The sequence below is a fragment of the Giraffa tippelskirchi genome, chromosome 5 (genome assembly GCF_054371585.1).
Source record: "Giraffa tippelskirchi isolate mGirTip1 chromosome 5, T2T-mGirTip1v1.2.pri, whole genome shotgun sequence".
Taxonomy (NCBI): domain Eukaryota; kingdom Metazoa; phylum Chordata; class Mammalia; order Artiodactyla; family Giraffidae; genus Giraffa; species Giraffa tippelskirchi.
The window spans coordinates 171,307,745-171,328,234 of NC_137279.1; the positions used below are offsets into that span (position 1 = coordinate 171,307,745).

The following is a 20,490-nucleotide window of genomic DNA, read 5'->3' on the forward strand; positions in this document are numbered from 1 at the left end:
TCGTTTGTCTAAGATTTCAGTTGCTTGTGTGCCTCTTTGCCTCTTTCTTGGGCTAAAATGCTCTCTGAAAGCAGAATCTGAGCCTCATTCATTTTTTCTTGTCTCAACACAAAATTCTCGGTCTTGGACCACTGGGTGATAAAGGCTTTAATGAATTGCCTCTGAACACCTTGGGAGGTACACTTCTATGTATCGTTCGGTGGCCCAGCTCAGGGCTCTACCCCACTACTCTAATCTAAGTTCCATTCTTCTGGACTTCTAATTGGTCTCTCCAGTGGCGTGCCTGCATTCTCACTCCCACACGACTCCCACACCTAGGTGCAATAGATATGTTCCCAGAACCATTCCAGAGTAATTTTATCCTCCTAAAATGTATCCCTTGGCACTATCACAGTCACACAGCCTATAAAATTCAGTATAAATCCTTCACTCCAGCTTTTAAGGTCCTACAAAATATGACTCTAGCCTACCTTCACAGTCTTATTTCCTATATCTCCACAAATTGGACTGTACCCTAGGTCTCCAAACATGCACAAACCGAACCCACTCAGCTTTCCAGGCTCTTTGCTTTTGCCCAGGCTGACCTATAGACCAGAATGTCCATTATTCCCTTTTTATTGAAATTTTTTTTTTTTTTTATATTTTAAGGCCTATATCAAATGCTATCAATACCTTCTCCATTAAACCTTTCCTGATTACCAAAACTGGTATACTCTTCCTCCTCTAGCCGCGTTTAAGGCTTTTTTTTTTCTTTTCTTTTTATTTTTTAGTAAACATCCTACATTTTGAATTAAATCACAGTTATAATGTGTGATTTTATCCATGTATTTATTCATTTACTCAATACACATTTATAGAACATGAGTACCTGATTTTTTGCCATGTCCTTTACAAGTTGAACAAGATTGAGAAGTCACTGCAGTTGAAGGGCTCATGGTTCAATGGATTATACAAGATATTTGTGAATATCTTTGATGTGTTTACAAAAAAAACATGATGTGTTAGCCCTAAAAGTAAGTGTGAAAAGAATACTATAGAAGCAAAGGGAAAGAAACTGAAAGATTTAATTCCTAGGAAGGTGAGAGAATCTATCATAGCTTAAGTAACATTTGAATTTGATCAAGGAATGAGTCCATGGAACAAGGCAAATTGGAATTGGTCAAATAGGAGATGGCAAGAGTCAACACCAACATTTTAGGAATCAGCGAATTAAGATGGACTGGACTGGGTGAATTTAACTCAGATGACCATTATATCTACTACTGTGTGCAGGAATCCCTTAGAAGAAATGGAGTATCCATCATAGTCAACAAAAGAGTCCAAAATGCAGTACTTGGATGCAATCTCAAAAATGACAGAATGATCTCTGTTTGTTTCTAAGGCAAACCATTCAATATCACAGTAATCTAGGTCTATGCCCCAACCAGTAACACTGAAGAAGCTGAAGTTGAACAGTTCTATGAAGACCTACAAGACCTTCTAGAACTAACACACAAAAAAGATGTCCTTTTCATTATAGGGGACTGGAATGCAAAAGTAGGAAGTCAAGAGATACCTGGAGTAACAGGCAAACTTGGCCTTGGAGTACAGAATGAATCAGGTCAAAGGCTATTAGAGTTTTGCCAAGAGAATGCACTGGTCATAGCAAACACCCTCTTCCGACAACACAAGAGAAGACTCTATACATGGACATCGACAGATGGTCAATACCAAAATCAGATTGATTGTATTCTTTGCAGCCAAAGATGGAGAAGCTCTGTACAGTCATCAAAACAAGACCAGGAGCTGACTGTGGCTCAGGTCATGAACTCCTTATTGTCAAACTCAGACTTAAATAAATGAAAGTGGGAAAAACCACTAGATCATTCAGGCATGACCTAAATCAAATCCCTTACGACTATACAGTGGAAGTGAGAAATAGATTTAAGGGACTAGATCTGATAGACAGAGTGCCTGATGATCATGAACTCCATATTGCCAAATTCAGACTTAAATTGAAGAATGTAGGGAAAACCATTCAGGTGTGACCTAATTTAAATCCCTTATGATTATACAGTGGAAGTGACAAATGGATTCAAGGGATAAGATCTTATAGACAGAGTGCCTGAAGAACTATGGACAGAGATTCACGACATTGTACAGGAGGCAGGGATCAAGACCATCCCCAAGTAAAAGAAATGCAAAAAGGCCCAATGGTTGTCTGAGGAGGACGTACAAATAGCTGAGAAAAGAAGAGAGGTGAAAGGCAAAGGAGAAAAGAAAAGATACACCCATTTGAATGCAGAGTTCCAAAGAATAGCAAGGAGACATAAGAAAGCCTTCCTCAGTGATCAATGCAAAGAAATAGAAGAAAACAATGGAATGGGAAAGACTAGAGATCTCTTCAAGAAAGTCAGAGATACTAAGGGAACATTTCATGCAAAGATGGGCTCAATAAAGGACAGAAATGGTATGGACCTAAAAGAAGCAGAAGATGTTAAGAAGAGGTGGCAAGAATACACAGAAGAACTATATTGTTCTTAATGACCCAGATCTTCATGACTCAGATAATCACAATGGTGTGATCACTCACCTAGAGTCAGACAACCAGGAATGCAAAGTCAAGTGGGCCTTAGAAAGCATCACTACAAACAAAGCTAGTGGAAGTGATGGAATTCCAGTTGATCTACTTCAAATCCTGAAAGATGATGCTGTGAAACTGCTGCACTCAATATGCCAGCCACATTGGAAAATTCAGCAGTGCCCACAAGACTGGAAAAGGTTGGTTTTCGTTCCAATCCCAAAGGAAGACAATGCCAAAGAATGCTCAATCTACTGCACACTTGCACTCATCTCACATGCTAGTAAAGTAATGCTCAAAATTTTCCAAGCCAGGCTTCAGCAATACATGAACTGTGAACTTCCAGATGTTCAAGCTGGTTTTAGAAAAGGCAGCAGAACAAGTGATCAAATTGCCAACATCTACTGGATCATCAAAAAAGCAAGGTAGTTCCAGAAAAACATCTATTTCTGCTTTATTGACTATGCCAAAGCCTTTGACTGTGTGGATCACAATCAACTGTGGAAAATTCTGAAAGAGATGGGAATACCAGACCACTTGACCTGCCTCTTGAGAAATCTGTATGCAGGTCAAGAAGCAACAGTTAGAACTGGACATGGAACAACTGACTGATTCCAAATAGGAAAAGGAATATGTCAAGGCTGTATATTGTCTCCCTGTTAATTTAACTTATATGCAGAGTACATCATGAGAAATGCTGGGCTGGAAGAAGCACAAGCTGGAATCAAGATTTCTGTGAGAAATATCAATAACCTCAGATATGCAGGTGACACCACCCTTATGGCAGAAAGCGAAGAAGAACTAAAGAGACTCTTGACGAAAGTGAAAGAGTAGAGTGAGAAAGTTGGCTTAAAGCTCAACATTCAGAAAACTAAGATTAAGGCATCTGGTCCCATCACTTTATGACAAATATATGGGGAAACAGTGGCTGACTTTATTTTTCTGGGTTCCAAAATCACTGCAGATGGTGATTGCAGCTGTGAAATAAAAATATGCTTACTCCTTGGAAGAAAAGTTATGACCAACCTAGACAGCACATTAAAAAGCAGAGACATTACTTTACCAACAAAGGTCCGTCTAGTCAAAGCTATGGTTTTTCCAGTAGTCGTGTATGGATGTAAGAGTTGTAGTATAAGGAAAGCTGAGTGCCAAAAGATTGATTCTTTTGAACTGTGGTGTTGGAGAAGACTCTTGAGAGTCCCTTGGACTGCAAGGAGATCCAACCAGTCCATCCTAAAGAAATCAGTCCTGAATATTCATTGGAAGGAGTGATACTGAAACTCCAATACTTTGGCCACCTGATACAAAGAATTACTCATTTGAAAAGACCCTGATGCTGGAAAAGATTGAAGGCAGGAGGAGAAGGGGACTACAGAGGATGCAATGGTTGGATGGCATCACCAACTCAATGAACATGAGTTTGAGTAAACTCTAGGAGTTGGTGATGGACAGGGAGGCCTGGCATGCTGCAGTCCATGGGGTTGCAAAGAGTCAGACACGACTGAGCGACTGAACTGACTGAAGGAATGAGTAAGAGTTTGTTGAATTTGGAGAAGAATGATGACTCAATAAAGTGGATATTTACCACATTTTAATGAGAGGGGAAAGTGTTTTCTTCACCTCTTTATTCTCTTTCACTCTGCCTTACACATGTTGAATGACAAAATGAAAGCCTATGTGAAAAAACCTTTCTCCAGAAGTTAGGGTGATGACAAGGCACACAATGTAATAGCTCAGCGAATTACCCTGAATGAATGCTTGCTATGAGAGGGTCAATTTGTTAGTTGCTGAGGGGCTACATTAGAAATGCAGACATGATAAAAATATAACTATGCATAAATATTTGTCTTCATGTTGGTCATCTCCTGAGGAGAATTTCTAGAAATGGACTTCCTGAATATTGATATATATTACTGGATCACTTTCCAAAAGGGTGTATCAAGCAAAAGAGCAAAGCAACTCTTAGTTATTGATTGCCTATTTTGTGTCAGTTGCTGTGTTATCAGTTTTTAGCTGTATCATCTCACTGAAATCTCCCAATATTGAGGACTAGTTATTTCGCAAAGGAGAAAATAAAAACTCAGATAGGTTAGGGGACCAACATTAGATCTCACAGGTAGTAGATGAAGGAATCATGATTCAAATTCATATCAAACGTTTCAAATCTTAAATTCAAAGAATTTAAGAATTCAAAGTTCAAAGAATTCACAGTTCAAAGAATAATTCTATTACATTGGTTTGGCTAGAATAGTAGATCTGTTTGAACATTCATGAAAGATCAACCTGAAGGAAACTTGAAGAAAAATATGAATGCTAAGTTGAAAGATTTATTTTTGCTCTCACAACTGAGAACAAGGAAATATCACACTTGATTTTTAGCAAATATGAAACATTCATTCATTTTCTCATTTACTCATGTATCAAACATTTATTGAGAATGACTATGTCATGTGACTCATATATACTCTAGATTTATACATACAAATATGTGATATTCCTTTAAAGTATTTCCAGAAATAAATAAATTTAGGAGGGAATGTCAAATGCTGGAGAGAGTAATTTTCAGGGACATCAGGAAAAAGTGAGTTATGCCATAAAAATAGTCATCATTATTGTATTTATAGTACTCATTAATATAGTAACCAGTGTTTATTGATTGCATACAGTGTATTGACCATAATGCTAAGTGCTTAACATATATTGTCTCCATGTTCATAAAATCCTCTAAGTTATCATTACCTCTATTGCCCAAATAAGAAAAAATTAGGCTCAAATATATTGAATAGCTACTCAAGATACTTGTTGACTAGCTGGGTAATTTTATCTTCATTTTACAGATAGGAAAATGAGGCTCAGAGGGTCAAAAGCAAATTTTCGCAATGCGACACAATGACTTAGTGGTTTTCAGATGGCTCTTTCCCAAGAAGCAGAATCCTGGGAGGAACTGCTAAGCTCTAAGCAGTGAACAGTGAACAGTTGAAGCTGTAGCTGAAGTAGTGTAGTATGTCACTTCTCTGTAGACATACTGCTGTATGGGGAACTAAAAGGGAAAATTGTGTGATAGAGTCTTGGGTAAGATGTTGAATCAAAAAGTCAAGTAGACCAACCAAAGGAATGTCCAGTCATAAAGGGCCAGGCAAAGGGAGGTATAGAATATGTGTGCAAGCTCAGTCACTCAGTCGTGTCTGATTCTTTGTGACCCCATGGACTGTAGCCCGCCAGGCTCCTCTGTCCATGGAGTTTTCCAGGCAAGAATTTTGGAGTAAGTTCCGGAGGATCTTCCTGACCCAGGGATCAAACCCACGTCTCCTGCTTCTCCTGCATTCGCAAGCAAATTCTTTACCTCTGAGCCACCTGGGAAGCCATAGAGAGTATGTAGGTATTAATTCAAGAGACAGAGATCAGAAGATCAGGAAGTGCTGGTAGCAGTGATGATGATGTCAGCTAAATCAGCATTTTTCAATCTTTAATCCACATGTGGATTACCTGGAGATATTATTAAAATACAGATTCTGATTCAGTAGTTTGGTGGTGAGACCCAAGATACTGCATTTCCAATAGGATTCAAGGTTATTACCAATGCTGCTGGTTTAAGAATCATGCTCTGAGTGTCAAGGAACTAAAACATATTGAGTTTACTACATATCAGGAACTCTTCTGTGAACTTATCATGTATTAATTCATTGAATTACCAAAATGACCCTATGAAATAAGTACTATTTTTACCTTCATTTTAAAATCAGGGAAATCTAAGAACCATAAGAGAGGCTAAGTATCTTTCCAAATTAATCAATGGTGGAATCCTATTACTAACTTAGGCAGTCTGACTCTAGAATCCATCTATGCTCATAAATATTATGTGTTATTGTCATATGAGAACAAAAGTTAACAACAAATTTTGTAGTAGTTCAGTGCCAATAAGGGGCATAGTAAGGGGCATTTTATAGGTGTTGGTCATGATAAGGAGAGAACAATTAATGATATAGTCTCAGCACAGAGTGTAGAAGAAACAGGATTTAAATCCAAGTAAATCTGGTTGTAAAATCCATTATTTCTTGTTGATACTGGTAACATACTTCATGCTATACTCAACAAGAAAGCACTGAAGGCCTCCAACATACCAGAAACTAAGGACATAATTGTGAACAAGACCAGCAATGGCCCTTGCTCTCATAGAGCGTGTATTATGATAGAAAGAAAAAGATATATATATAATAGATAACAAATATTGAGAGTTTACTATATGCTAGATCATGTTCTTAGCACTTTATGTTTAATCATCATAACAGCCCAGTAAAATAAGTACTAGGACTGATGAAGAAACTCAGGCATAAGGAGTTAAACAACTGCCCTAGGACCACAGTCAGATAGCAGAACTAGGAATTAAATCCAGGCAGTATTCCCCCAGCGGAGAAGGCAATGGCAACCCACTCCAGTGTTCTTGCCTGGAGAATCCTAGGGATGGCGAAGCCTGGTGGGCTGCCGTCTATGGGGCCGCACAGAGTCAGACACGACTAACGCGACTTAGCAGCAACAGCAGCAGTCTGCCCTCAGACTCTGTATTTATTACCACTATGTTCTAGGCCTCTATAAATAAAAGAATATAGAGCGTGACATGAGCTAAGAGGGAACTAAACAAGATCCCAGGTAGAGGGAAATAGGAGACCTACTTTAAAGAAAGTGGACTGAGACTACCTTTCCAAGGAATACAACATTTTATCTGAGACCTGATGGGTGAGAAGCCTGTCATAGAGTCAGAAGAGCATTATGCATAAAGGAAACAGAATTTGTCAAGACTCTAAGATAGGAAAGGGCATAGAATACCTGAATAATTGAAGTGAACCAGTAGGCAAAAAAAAAAGAAAGAAAGAAAGAAAAGTGAATGAGATTAACCTGAAGAAGTAGGCAATATTCAGATTATACAGAGCCTTGAAGACCATGGAAAGGAGTTTAGATTTTGTTCTAAATATGATAGGAAGCCATGGAAGGGTTTTAAGCAGGGGATTCACATGATTGTGTCTATCCTGAAAAAGAGAATTCTGATTGCTAGGTTTATAATAAATTAGAGATTTCATGACAAGAGGCAGAAAAGATCATTAGTAGCTGAGGGGAGAGAGGACAGTGGCTTGTATCAGGTTGGTGGAAAGAGTTGAAAAAGGTGATTTAATGATAGAATTAACTACAAAGAACATGTGAAAAAGAGGTATAGTTCAATAAAGGGAGTCAGTGATCTGATGTGAGTGGTCAGAAGACAGAGATGCCAGTCAAGAGATTCTGGTGAAGATGGCCAATACGCAGCTGATTTCTCCATGGGAATATCAGAAGCCTCATGGGAGAGAGGGAATACCACACCATTATCAAAACTGGCTCATGTCTTGCTTCAAGCTTCAAACAGTTAACATCCAAGTCAATTTTAATGCTATAGAACCAAGATGCTTTTTGTAGTTCTTCAGGGGAGCAACACAGTGTACAAATTTCTGTACGTTTATTGTGAATAGCTGAGAAATGCTAAGACAGAAAAAGGATGTGAAACATTCCTGATGAGTATCATACAACTTTAAATGTCTCATTCCTTTGCCTTCACACCTCATCATATAATGTTGATCAAAGAGAATAATTTGAAAGAAATAGGAGCTAACAATTTACCATGACATCTGAAAACTCAAAAAAATATATATATATTTTTTCACCTCATTTCAGTGGAGGCACCATGGATTTTCTAAAAACATTCCTTTAAAACCTCCCCTCCTTGGAATTTTTTTTAGATTTGTGTTTAAAACTTTGCCACAAATTTTCTGGGCAAGTCACTTTATCTCTCTGAGCTTCAATTTTGCTGTCTGCAAACCATGACCTAAAAGCCCTATTGACAGGTGGCTGTAAAAAAAAAAGAAAAAAAATAGTGTATTCCAAGTGCCAGGCATGTAGTGGATACTCAACAGTTGCTGGTGGCATTGAGAAGGAAACATATTGTTCCGGCTCATTTGGTTCATGGCAGCAGGGGGAGGGGGTTATTTGTGATGGCCTCATCTATAGGAAGTTGAGAGGGGCTGATCTTTCAAACCTAAGAAAGTCTCAAGAAACTGAAAAGCCCAAGTGTAGTTAGCTCTGACTTAAACTAAATTCATTCAACAACCAACTAACGTAAATTAATTCTTTTATTTGATTCTGTGTTCCAAAGGATCTTAGGCTAAAGGTTGAAAAATAATCTTTCAATTATCTTCTATTGATTATATTGTTCACATTTGATAGTAAACAGCCCTCAAAATGGCTCTCAATGATCCTCAACCTACCCCCTTGTGTAGGTCCCTCTCACATTGCACCAGGGCTAGTATGTATGATAATACTTTTGAGACAAGGTTATAAATGATGCTGCAGGTTCTATCTTGATTCTCTCTCTTCCTCTCCCTTGCTATCCTTCTCTCTCTCCATTGGATTTTTTGCTCTGGATAAAGCCAGCTGCCTTGTCAGGAAAACTTTGCAAAGAGGCCTTGTGGTGAGGAATTGAAGCCTTCAGGCAATAGCCATGCAAATGAGCTTTGGAAGTGGATCTTCCAGGATCAGTCAGGTTTTAGATGATTGCAACCTTGGCTGACAGCTTAACTGAAACCTCATGAGAGATCCTGAACAAAAACAATCCTACTAAGCCACTCCCAGATTCCTGACTCTAGGAAAGTGTGAGAGATGATAAATATTTGCTGTTATAAGCTAATATGTTTTAGACCAATTTGTCACAGAGCAGTATATAGCTTGTACACTATTTTATTACTCAAATCTAAGGAAACTTGTCACTTACATTTAGTAACCCTTTCTCAAAGCTTTTAGTATCAGGGGTTCAGAGTTTTGTATCTGTTGTCCAGGCATGATTGTGGTCAGTTCAGTTCAGTTCAGTCGCTTAGTCCTGTCCGACTCTTTGAGAACCCATGAACCACAGCACGCCAGGCCTCCCTGCCCATCACCAACTCCTGGAGTCCACCCGAACCCATGTCCATTGAGTCGGTGATGCCATCCAACCATCTCATCCTCTGTCGTCCCCTTCTCCTCCTGCCCTCAATCTTTCCCAGCATCAAGGTCTTTTCAGATGAGTCAGCTCTTCTCATCAGGTGGCCAAAGTATTGGAGTTTCAGCTTCAGCTTTAGTCCTTCAAGAATATTCAGGACTGATTTCCTTTAGGATGGACTGGTTGGATCTCCTTGCAGTCCAAGGGACTCTCAAGAGTCTTCTCTAACACCACATTTCAAAAGCATCAATTCTTCGGTGCTCAGCTTTCTTTATACTCCTATTCTCACATCCATACATGACTACTAGTAAAACCATAGCCTTGACTAGATGGACTTTTGTTGACAAAATAATGTCTCTGCTTTTCAACATGCTGTCTAGATTGGTCATAACTTTCCTTCCAAGGAGTAAGCGTCTTTTAATTTCATGGCTTCAATCACCATCTGCAGTGATTTTGGAGCCCAGAAAAATAAAGTCAGCTACTGTTTCCACTGTTTCCCCATCTATCTGCCATGAAGTGATGGGACCGGATGCCATGATCTTAGTTTTCTGAATGTTGAGCTTTAAGCCAACTTTTTCACTCTCCTCTTCCACTTTCATCAAGAGGCTCTTTAGTTCTTTTTCACTTTCTGCCATAAGGGTGGTGCCATCTGCATATCTGAGGTTATTGATATTTCTCCTGGCAATCTTAATTCCAGCTTGTGCTTCCTCCAGCCCAGCATTTCTCATGATGTACTCTGCATATAAGTTAAATAAGCAGGGTGACAATATACAGCCCTGATGTACTCCTTTTCCTATTTGGAAGCAGTCTGTTGTTCCATGTCCAGTTCTAATTGTTGCTTCTTGACCTGCATACAGGTTTCTCAGGAGGCAGGTCAGGTGGTCTGGTATTTCCATCTCTTTCAGTATTTGCCACAGTTTATTATGATCCACCGGAGAAGGCAATGGCAGCCCACTCCAGTACTCTTGCCTGGAGAATCCCATGGACAGAGGAGCCTGGCAGGCTGCAGTCTATGGGGTCGCTAGGAGTCGGACACGACTGAGCAACTTCCCTTTCACTTTTCACTTTCATGCATTGGAGAAGGAAATGGCAACCCACTCCAGTGTTCTTGCCTGGAGAATCCCAAGGATGGCAGAGCCTGGTGGGCTGCCGTCTATGGGGTCGCACAGAGTCAGACACGACTAAAGCTACTTAGAAGCAACAGCAGCAGCATTGTGATCCACACAGTCAAAGGCTTTGGCATAGTCAATAAAACAGAAATAGATGTTTTTTCTGGAACTATCTTGCTTTTTCGATGATCCATCGGATGTTGGCAAGTTGATCTCTGGTTCCTCTGCCTTTTCTAAAACCAGCTTGAACACATGGAAGTTCACGGTTCACGTATTGCTGAAGCCTGGCTTGGAGAATTTTAAGCATTACTCTACTAGCGTGTGAGATGACTGCAATTGTGCAGTAGTTTGAGCATTCTTTGGCATTGCCTTTCTTTGGTATTGGAATGAAAACTTACCTTTTCCAGTCCTGTGGCCACTGCTGAGTTTTCCAATGTTGCTGGCATATTGAGTGCAGCACTTTCACAGCATCAGCTTTCAGGATTTGAAATAGCTCAGCTGGAATGAACCTAAATGTCAGGATAGGCGACTGTTACCCTGATGGTATGAGTAAAAGAAAATAATGCAATCTAGAAGCCCATGACCAGACTGATTTCAAATTGTTGAAGCTACTGAGGTAACAAATAAGAATCAGAGACTGAGCTGAGGGCCTGACATTTAGTAGGTACTCACATTTCTGTTGATGGAGATTCCTCACACTTGAGCCAAGTCAACCCATCTGTAAGTAGATGGATTTGTCTGTCTTACAAAGTGCATGCTTCTAGATCCAGAATGCGACAACCGTACTAAGTACTTATGGGTACTGAGGGACTATGAGAAGACCAGGAATGGTGTGCCTGTGTGGATGTGTGTGTGTCTACACATCCTAAAGTGCATGAAATTTTTCTTACATTTATGTAACTCTACCAAAAATAAGATTTATATCCAATTGTTCTTTTAAATTCAGCCCAATTACCATGTTAGGAACTGATCTACTTTGTAAAATGAAGAGCATTTTATGTGACCATTTACCTGACTCTGGGCACCTTCTTTTTCATTCTGGAGCTGTTATTGAAGATGCAGAGGAAATACTCTATGTGGCTACAATTTGAGGAAAATTAGAGTATAACCACAGTATAGGAAAGAGGGCCCTGGCTAACACCTCCTTTGATGGGCAGGTCAAGTTTGACAGATCACCCAGGAAGGTCATGTTTGCAGCAAAGGTTCCAAACCATATCCAGAAATGGGCATTGTTAACACTGCCAACTTATCTGTGAGTTCCCTGTCATAGTAACTTGTTTTTACTAGAATTCTGTTTAATGTCTCATATGGAGCTAAGAAGATGGCCCCCTTGGTCTTATTTTATCTACCTACTGATGGAGGCCCACTTCCCTGTTTTTCTGGATTTTGGTATCAAGGAGTATTAAAAGATAGGACCCTAGAAGTCAGACTATGTGATTTCAAATCCTGGCTCTTCCACTTAATATCAGGGAAATTGGGAAAGCCCATCTTCATCTCTCTAAGCTTTATTTTCCTGAACTGCAGAATGGGATAAAAATAGCTATTATCTCAGAGGATTTTTAGAATAATTAATTAATGCATATAAACATCTTTAAACAGTGCCCGGCACACTGTAAATATTCAATACTTCTGAGCTATTTTTTATCATTGTTAGTACTATGAAGCAGCTTGGTGTGGAGGAAAGAACTTGGTTTTTAGGTTGGATGCAGTTTTTGAGTGACCTTGACAAGTTACTCAACCTCTTTGAAACTCTGTTTCTTCATCTAGAAAAGGAGAAGATATTATCTACACCGATGAGTTATTTTAAGGATTAAATAAGATCATACATACATAAGATCTGAGACATAGTAGGTAAAAATAAATTATATTTCTTTTCTCCTCCTTTAGCTAGGTTATAAGTGCTAACTCAGAAATCTGGTATTTATGGAAAAATGGCATCCATTATCCTTAAAGAACGTATGAAGAAGAGTGCACTGTTGTAAGGAAAGAGGAGTGGTTCTATGTTTAGCATCAGATGAGCAAAAGCATTTAAGTTCATGGGTGGATGCTTTTGAGTTTTTATGAAAACAAAATCCAGCAGATATAATTAAGTATGCTGCATTTGGAATAGAAGCAGGCACTCCTCTTCATTGTGTGGGCAATAAAACCTGGAAGAAAAAACAATCAATATGTTGGTTCAATTAAGTTTTCAGCTGCAAATAACTAATTTCAATCCTCATAGTTTTTCTAGGGTCTAAAATATATTGCTTATTCTTCTTAAAATATTAATATAGCCCTGAATTATTTATTGACCCAAGAAACACTGTACTCTTTTAACATGGAAGAGAATAGAAGGTTATTTCATGTCAGCACCATAGAAGACAATAATAAATCTGAAATGTAAATAATACCTCTGAGAATAGAGCCTGGTTGAAGGCCAAAATGTGTAATTTCCAGAGTTTTTCTTTTGCCACAAAGAAGTTGGAAAGCCAACGGAAAAATGCTATTCTGGGTTTCTGATTCTTTTATGGTTGGTAGCATCTTGTGGGCTGTTTAGATTATTATAGAATGTTTTGATTATTTATAAGAATACTCTTTAATTTCATGTCATTAAAAGACACCACTATAATAATAGCAATAGCTATCATTTATTGAGCTTTTATTATGTCCTGGACACTGTGCTAAGTGCTTATATACATTACTTCATCTATACTCTTAATTCTGTAAAGCAAGTACTATTGCTGTCCATATTTTATAGGAGAAGAAACTGAGATCCTGAGAGGTTAAGTGTTTTAAATCCCTGGCCTTTGACTCCAGAACTCTTTCCTTGATGAAACAACTTGCTGCTTTCACCCATAGACAGACCAGTCCCTCTTACCTCTGTCAATCAATAGCAGAATGCTTGTGCTTCTGCTATACTTTGCCTGGCTTTGTAGATGTTTGTTTATGTTGGTATATTCTACTGTTGCAATGGAAAGGGCAAGGTCTTTGAAATTAAATGGAACTGGACATGCTTTCCACATCTTCCCCTATTAGGAATGTTGTCTAGGATTACTTAGTACTTAAAATAATCCTGAAGGGTGGAACCATATTGTCTCCTTTTATCACCCATTGATTTGGGAGTTAGAGGGGTTAAGTTGGACTTCCCTGGTGGCTCAGACAGTTAAGAATCTGCCCGCACTGCAGGAGACCTGGGTTCAATCCCTGGGTTGGGAAGATCCCCTGGAGAAGGGAAAGGCTACCTACTCCAGTATTCTTGCCTGGAGAATTTTCCATGGGCAGAGGAGCCTGGCAGGCTACAGTCTATGGGGTCTGAAGAGTCAGACACAATTGAGCAACTAACACATAGAGGGGTTAAGTACCTTAACCAAGGTCTACCTACAAGTATGTAGAGGAGCTGCATTTGAGCCCAGGGTATTAGAATATCCCAAATGTCATGCTTCTAGTAATTTGTCCTACCTACATTATTGAAAATATTCAGAGTTACAATTTGGTGACTGGAAGATCATCTAAAAGCCCGCTAATACTGCAGATGGAAACCAAGGCCCAGAAAGAGGGAGTGAGTTACTACTGGACATGAGACTAAAACTCAGATCCTAGACTAGTGTTTTTTCCACTGCTGCTTCTTATCTGCTTATTGGTGTCACAGTATCATGGCAGAAGCCTAAAGCTTAGATGCTGTTAGAGGTGGATGAGATCAATGATTCAGAGGGAGGTTGTGCTCAGGTCATATGCTGAAAGTATATAATATGATTTCCGTTTTGCCTTGGAATATATATATATAAAATCTTTGAAAATGCATTAGTTCTCTATGTAACTTCAATTTCTGTCAGATAGATTAAAAGAGCCTCTTGATGGAGGTGGACGAGGAGAGTGAAAAAGATGGCTTAAAACTCAACAGTCAAAAAATTAAGATCATGGCATCGAGTCCCATCACTTCATGACAAATATATGGGGAAAAAGTAGAAACAGTGACAGATTTTATTTTCTTGTGCTCCAAAATCACTGCAGACAGTGACTTCAGCCATGAAATTCCATGGATGCCTGCTCCTTGGAAGAAAAGCTATGACAAACCTAGATAGTATATTAAAAAGCATACACATCACTCTGCCAACAAAGGTCCTTATAGTAGTCAAAGCTATGGTTTTTCAAGTAGTCATGTATGGATGTGAGAGTTGGAGAAGACTCTTGAGAGTCCTTTGGACTGCAAGGAGATCAAACCAGTCAATCCTAAAGGAAATCAGTTCTGACTGATGCTAAAACTGAAGCTCCAATACTTTGGCCACCTGATGTGAAGAACTGACTCCCTGGAAAAGACCCTGATGCTGGGAAAGATTGAAGGCAGGAGGAGAAGGGGATGACAGAGGATGTGATGGTTGGGTGGCATCACCGACTCAATGGACATAAGTTTGAGCAGCTCTGGGAGTTGATGATGGACAGAGAAGCCTGGTGTGCTGCAGTTCATGGGGTCGCAAAGAGTCGGACATGACTAAGTGACTGAATTGACTGAACTCATCTCCATTTTATAGATGAAATTGAGGGAAAGGTTAGTATTGCTGGGTTCTGCTAGGCAGTGGTTTGAAATATTCCAATTAAGAAGGGCTCTGCTCCATCTCTTGATAGACAATCTACTCATTCTGATAGACGGTGGTATAAGATGGTGGTATAAGGGAAGATATTGTGGAGTGATCCACACAGAGAAATTATTTCTCTTCCTTTTGGTCTCATTGAAATGACTTTTATTTGCTGTGACTTTGAGTTTCTTTTCATCATTAAGGGGGATATATTATGCGTTTAAATACTGCATTATTAATAATATTTGCCTGGGTCCAGTGTCGTGATCAATTTTTCATGTGCATCGTTCTTAATGCAGTACTAGTTGAATTTCAAGTAGAGCCTTGTCTTCACCTCTCCTCTCTCAGTGACAATCTCCAACAAGGAGGATGGCAGGCCTGAGACTCCTAATGCACAGGAGAGATCAAAAATGCTCCCCTAGGTCAGCCCAAGATTCTGTTGATTAAGGCATCATGAGGCAGCTGTAAGCAAGTAATGTGTATCTTCTTAAATCTGAACCTTGTACCAGAGGATGCAGGGTCAAACTCCTGAACTTCCCATAATATTCTATGACTCCATTGTCTCATCCAAGTCACCCCCATCACTTCTTCCCCACATTCCCCTTTTCATCTGTCCTATTTCAAGCATTCATTGAACAACTATAATATACCAGGCACTGTGCTATATGCTAGGGATGGGGACAGAAAAAATTTCTAGTCTTCAATGTGCATACTCAATCGTTCAGTTGTGTCTGACTCTTTGTGACCTCATGGATAGTTCACCAGTCTCCTCTGTCCTTGGGATTATCCAGGCAAGAGCACTGGAGTGGGTTGCCATTTCCTCCTCTGGGGTATCTTCTCAACCCAGGGATTGAAGTCATGTCTCTCAAGATTCCTGCTACCAGGCTGAGTTTTTATCACTGAGCCACCCGGGAAGAGCTGGGGAGCCTGGTGTGCTGCAGTCCTTGGGGTCACAAAGAGTCAGACACAACTTACCAACTGAACACAACAAAAGTCTTCAATGGATCTCCCCATCCTGACTTGGAGGCAGGCACAGAGCAGTGTGATTGACACTATGATCTAGAGAGGTACAGGGACATTTTTTTAAGTCTGTAGGTAGAATTTACGATTCTTTCTGCCCTGAATGATATTAATATTTATTTTTTAAACCCCATATGAGTGAAATTTTACACTCATTGGCCCAGATAGCTTCTTGGCATGTGGCCAGATCAGCATATTGCTCATCTCTCAGATCTCCAGGGAATATTTGAAATAGAGAACAGGTGTACTTACCCTCAAGTCTCACATAAGTCTAGTTAACAAAAACAGCATTAATTTGGTGATTTGTACATAAAATTTATACCCCCTCCTCCCATCCTTTCCAAATACTCTTCTTCTAAAGACCCAGCCTTAGAAATGTGTGGGAAGCAGCTCTAGGTGGCCTTTGGTTAATAGCCTTTCTGATGTTCTTGATGCAATCCAGAGGATTATCTCCTTTTGCATTCTCCTGTTAATCTGTCCCAGGACCTGGAAGCTGATTGACTTAATGGGCTTGACCTGAGGTCCTTCAAGAAGAGAAATTGGTTCTGATTCATCTCTGAAAGGGCTTCTCTCATAGCTCAGTTGGTAAAGAATCTGCCTACAATGCAGAAGACCCCAGTTTGATTCCTGGGTGGGGAAGATCTGCTGGAGAAGGAATAAGCTACCCACTCCAGTATTCTTGGGCTTCCCTTGTGGCTCAGCTGGTAAAGAATCTGCCCTCAATGCGGGAGACTTGGGTTGGGAAGATCCCCTGGAGAAGGAAAAGACCACCAATTCCAGTATTCTGGTCTAGAGAATTCCATGGGCTATACAGTCCATGGGGTCGCAAAGGGTCGAATATGACTGAGCGATTTTCACTTTCACTTTTCTTTCATTTCTGAAACCCAAGGTCCACCCAGAACAGTGACTAACACAGAGCAGACATTCAAGAGGATGTTTGAGGAAGGAAGGGAAGGGAGAAAAGAAGGGAAGGAGAGGGGAGGGTAAAAATGGGGAGAGATGGAAAGAGGAATAGAGAAAGGCAATATTCTCATTTCATTACCTACTCCACCAAGACGAGGAAGGTTTTGGTCAATTCAGTGGTGATAATATAGTGGATAAGAGAGAAAGTCTGAAGTAACTCAGACAGAGTACTGTCTATAACATACTGAATCACTTTAACCTTGAAATAGGGAACAGGTGTACTTTAACTTTTTTAAAGTGGGAATAATAACACTACTTCTTAAACTTATTATAAAGGTTAAACAAATGTATATATAAAATGTGTGTGTGTGTTAGTCAGTTGTGTCTGACTCTTTGTGACCCCGTGGACTGTAGCTCACCAGGCTCCTCTGTCCATGGAATTCTCCAGGCAAGAATACTGGAGTGGATTGCCTTGCCAGGGAATCTTCCTGACCCAGAGATTGAACCTGTGTCTCCCGCATTGCTGGCAGACTCTACCGACTGAGCCACCAGGGAAGACAGTATATATATATATATATATAAAACACTTGATATAATCTGCCAAATAGTAAGTGTTCAATAAATATTTACACTTTATTAGTATGTTTTGTTTTCTCTCTTTCACTCCTTATATTTTTCCTACTTCTTACCTTCACCCTGAGTTAGAAAATTCCTTCCTTAGGAAGCTTTTTCTCTTAAATCTAGCATTTCTCAAACTGTTCTGTGAAACAGATGTTAATAGGTGTTACATAAAGAAAGGATTCATATTTAAATAAATTTGGGAAGCTTGGATTAAAAATAAATTAGCAGGATTGTTTACAATAGGACTTTTTATAAGATTGAAATATGCTAATATACGCAGTAACTCTTTAGAGGGGGCCAACGCATACAGCATTCCCGCAGTTATTCGGCTATGGACACGCTTTCTCTCCTTTCTTCACAGACTATCTTATGGAATTAGTGTTATTAAGGAAATATTTGCCCAACTGCCTTAAAGAATTACCATACTTTTTTTTCTGTTCCTGGCAGAGGACGGGACTCAGTTCCATAGATTATTTACTTAGAGAAACACTCCGTTAAATTTTTTTAACTATCAGTGGGAAAGGACAAAGATTTCCCTAAGCCTCCTAGGCTTTGTTCATGTGTATATATATTTTTTAAAGGAGTTTAAAAGTTTATTTTCATCCAGCTATTCATTTAACAAATATTTCTGAGAATCTGTGTATTGGACTGCACCCTGAAGGCCTACAAGTCCTATGCTTGCCCAGCTTCAAGATAGTAGAAAGAGCCCAGAGTCAGCAATATTAAACCTCAGTGGTTTAATGGACAGGGAAGCTTACACATCTGAAACGAGATCCTGAAGCCACAACCCACCATGTGCAGTGGATGGCTGGCAGGAAATGGTGGCAGACTTTGCTCCTGGAGGGAAGGAGAGATGACCAGTTGTTGTGGGAGTTAAGGTCAGGTTGGCTCATTAGTTACCAGGGAAACCAGCAGAGGGGCAGGCCCCTCATGGCTCCTTTGATAAGAACAATCACTAGCTGGGATCTGGGGCAAGTATATAGAAAGGCCAAACATGTGAGTAGGGTACAGGTAAAGCAGGCACTGGTTGAGCAGGGATTACAGAGAGCAAGAGAACAACCATCTTGAGTGGCCTGACTATACATTATGTTTGCTCCTCACAGTGCTGTGTTACTGGAGTGCAGGACTGATAGAGAAAAAAAAAAAAAAAACAGTCAAACTTTCAGCTGCAGGTGGAGTGATTAAGAATCTGTAAGGTAATATGGGAGCTCATTAGAAAAGCATTTAATATAGCCTGGAGGAGTCAGAGAACAGTGCCTGGAGGAAGTGGTGCTCCGGATAGGATTTCAGGGATCGGTAGGACTTAACCAAATGAAGGTGAGTTGTCGGGGAGAATGAGTCCATAGGGAAGAGGGAATATCCCTTGCAGAGAAGTAAGAAACATGAGTTGAAGGAAGTTCAGTGAGGTGAAAAAAGCACATGCTTATTGTAGCAAATTTAGAAAGTACTGAAAAGTACCTATGACTCAGGAAAATCCCCTCTGTTTCTCCTCTTAAAGACAACTCAAAATTTTATCCTATTTCCCGTTAGTCTTCTTTCTATGCATTTTCCCTTTACATATTTTAGCATAGAATAAATGAATATCCGTATCTGTTTACCCTTAATAGTTTATTGTGAGTGTATATCTAATTTGTGGAAGATTGCTTTGAAGCTCCACTTTCAGTCACTGATTGTGATATGCCTGTGCAGTTGAGACCTGTAGTGACCCTTTAGCTACAGCTATGATGAAAGGACAACGATCTTGCAAACAGTACGCAGAAGTGTTCCTTCATCACCTCTCTGATGACAAGATCCCATGGTTAAGCCACAAGCTGGACATATTTTATATCAACCTGTGTACACGTCTGGTGTGCAAGGCCCCAGGTAAATTTTTTTCATGGGGCACCTATATACAGAAGTAATTTGATTAAAGATTACAAAATTTACGAACCCACATGAAGAACATGAATTTAGGTGACGATTTAGAGCAATGCTTAGAAAAAGAGATATGGTTGGTGACTGTTCAACCAGTGCATGTGAAGTGTCCAGACACCACCTTTTCATGTTCTGTATTACAAAATACATGGTTCCTGGTTAATTTCATATTTCCCATCTGGAGCAAAAGGGAGCAACACTGATTTTACTCATAATGCATGGCTCTTTGGAACATGTTTGTATCAAAACAATATAGATCACCTTGTCTCTGATGTTTCCTAAAGCCCTTTATTTAATGCTGGTTTTGTTATGACTAATGACACTTTATCATTCATGGTGCTATTAAAGAAAAAAAAAATGTGTGACATTTGTTAAGGAATGGTAAAACGACTTTATTCAGAAGGTTACTACAATGGGGTTTTGTAAAGGAGAAAGATCAAATTCAACTCCAAAAACAATAAGGAAAAGTGAGAATTTATATCCAAGGAGCAAGAGAGGGTGGTGGTCAGTTGACAAAAAAATCATAAATTACCAAGAGGAGACATCAGGGAAGAGGGGGGATCCTGTTTAAAACAACTGAACAAGATTCTTACTGATTACTGAAGACAGGTCAGAGAGATTAGATATTACCTGAAGGATAATGGTAACATCTGATCAAATATTGTGGGTGAGCATGTTATTTTGGATTGGCGGGGGGAGAGAGGGATTGTTCTGAATAAACTGTCTTAGCAGGATGGATTCTGGCTAAAATTGGATAATGCAAATGATGAACATGTTAGTCCCAAAGTCAGGGCCTAGTTGAGAAGAGAACTC

At 39.6% G+C, this 20,490-nt stretch overlaps 1 protein-coding gene and 1 long non-coding RNA gene across 11 annotated transcripts in view; one reads left to right on the top strand and one right to left on the bottom strand.

Moving 5' to 3' along the window:
• LOC145504408 (BEN domain-containing protein 5) overlaps nucleotides 1-20,490 on the top strand; it is a 1,377,102-nt gene that overhangs the window by 698,417 nt on the left and 658,195 nt on the right. The gene's annotated exons all lie outside the window — the stretch shown is intronic.
• LOC145504410 (uncharacterized) overlaps nucleotides 1-20,490 on the bottom strand; it is a 90,950-nt gene that overhangs the window by 60,462 nt on the left and 9,998 nt on the right. The window contains exons 4-5 of the long non-coding RNA XR_014052191.1: nucleotides 11,339-11,384; nucleotides 11,065-11,203 (exon numbers count right to left, since the gene is read on the bottom strand). This is a non-coding gene — a long non-coding RNA (uncharacterized LOC145504410). The remainder of the gene's footprint in view (nucleotides 1-11,064; nucleotides 11,204-11,338; nucleotides 11,385-20,490) is intronic.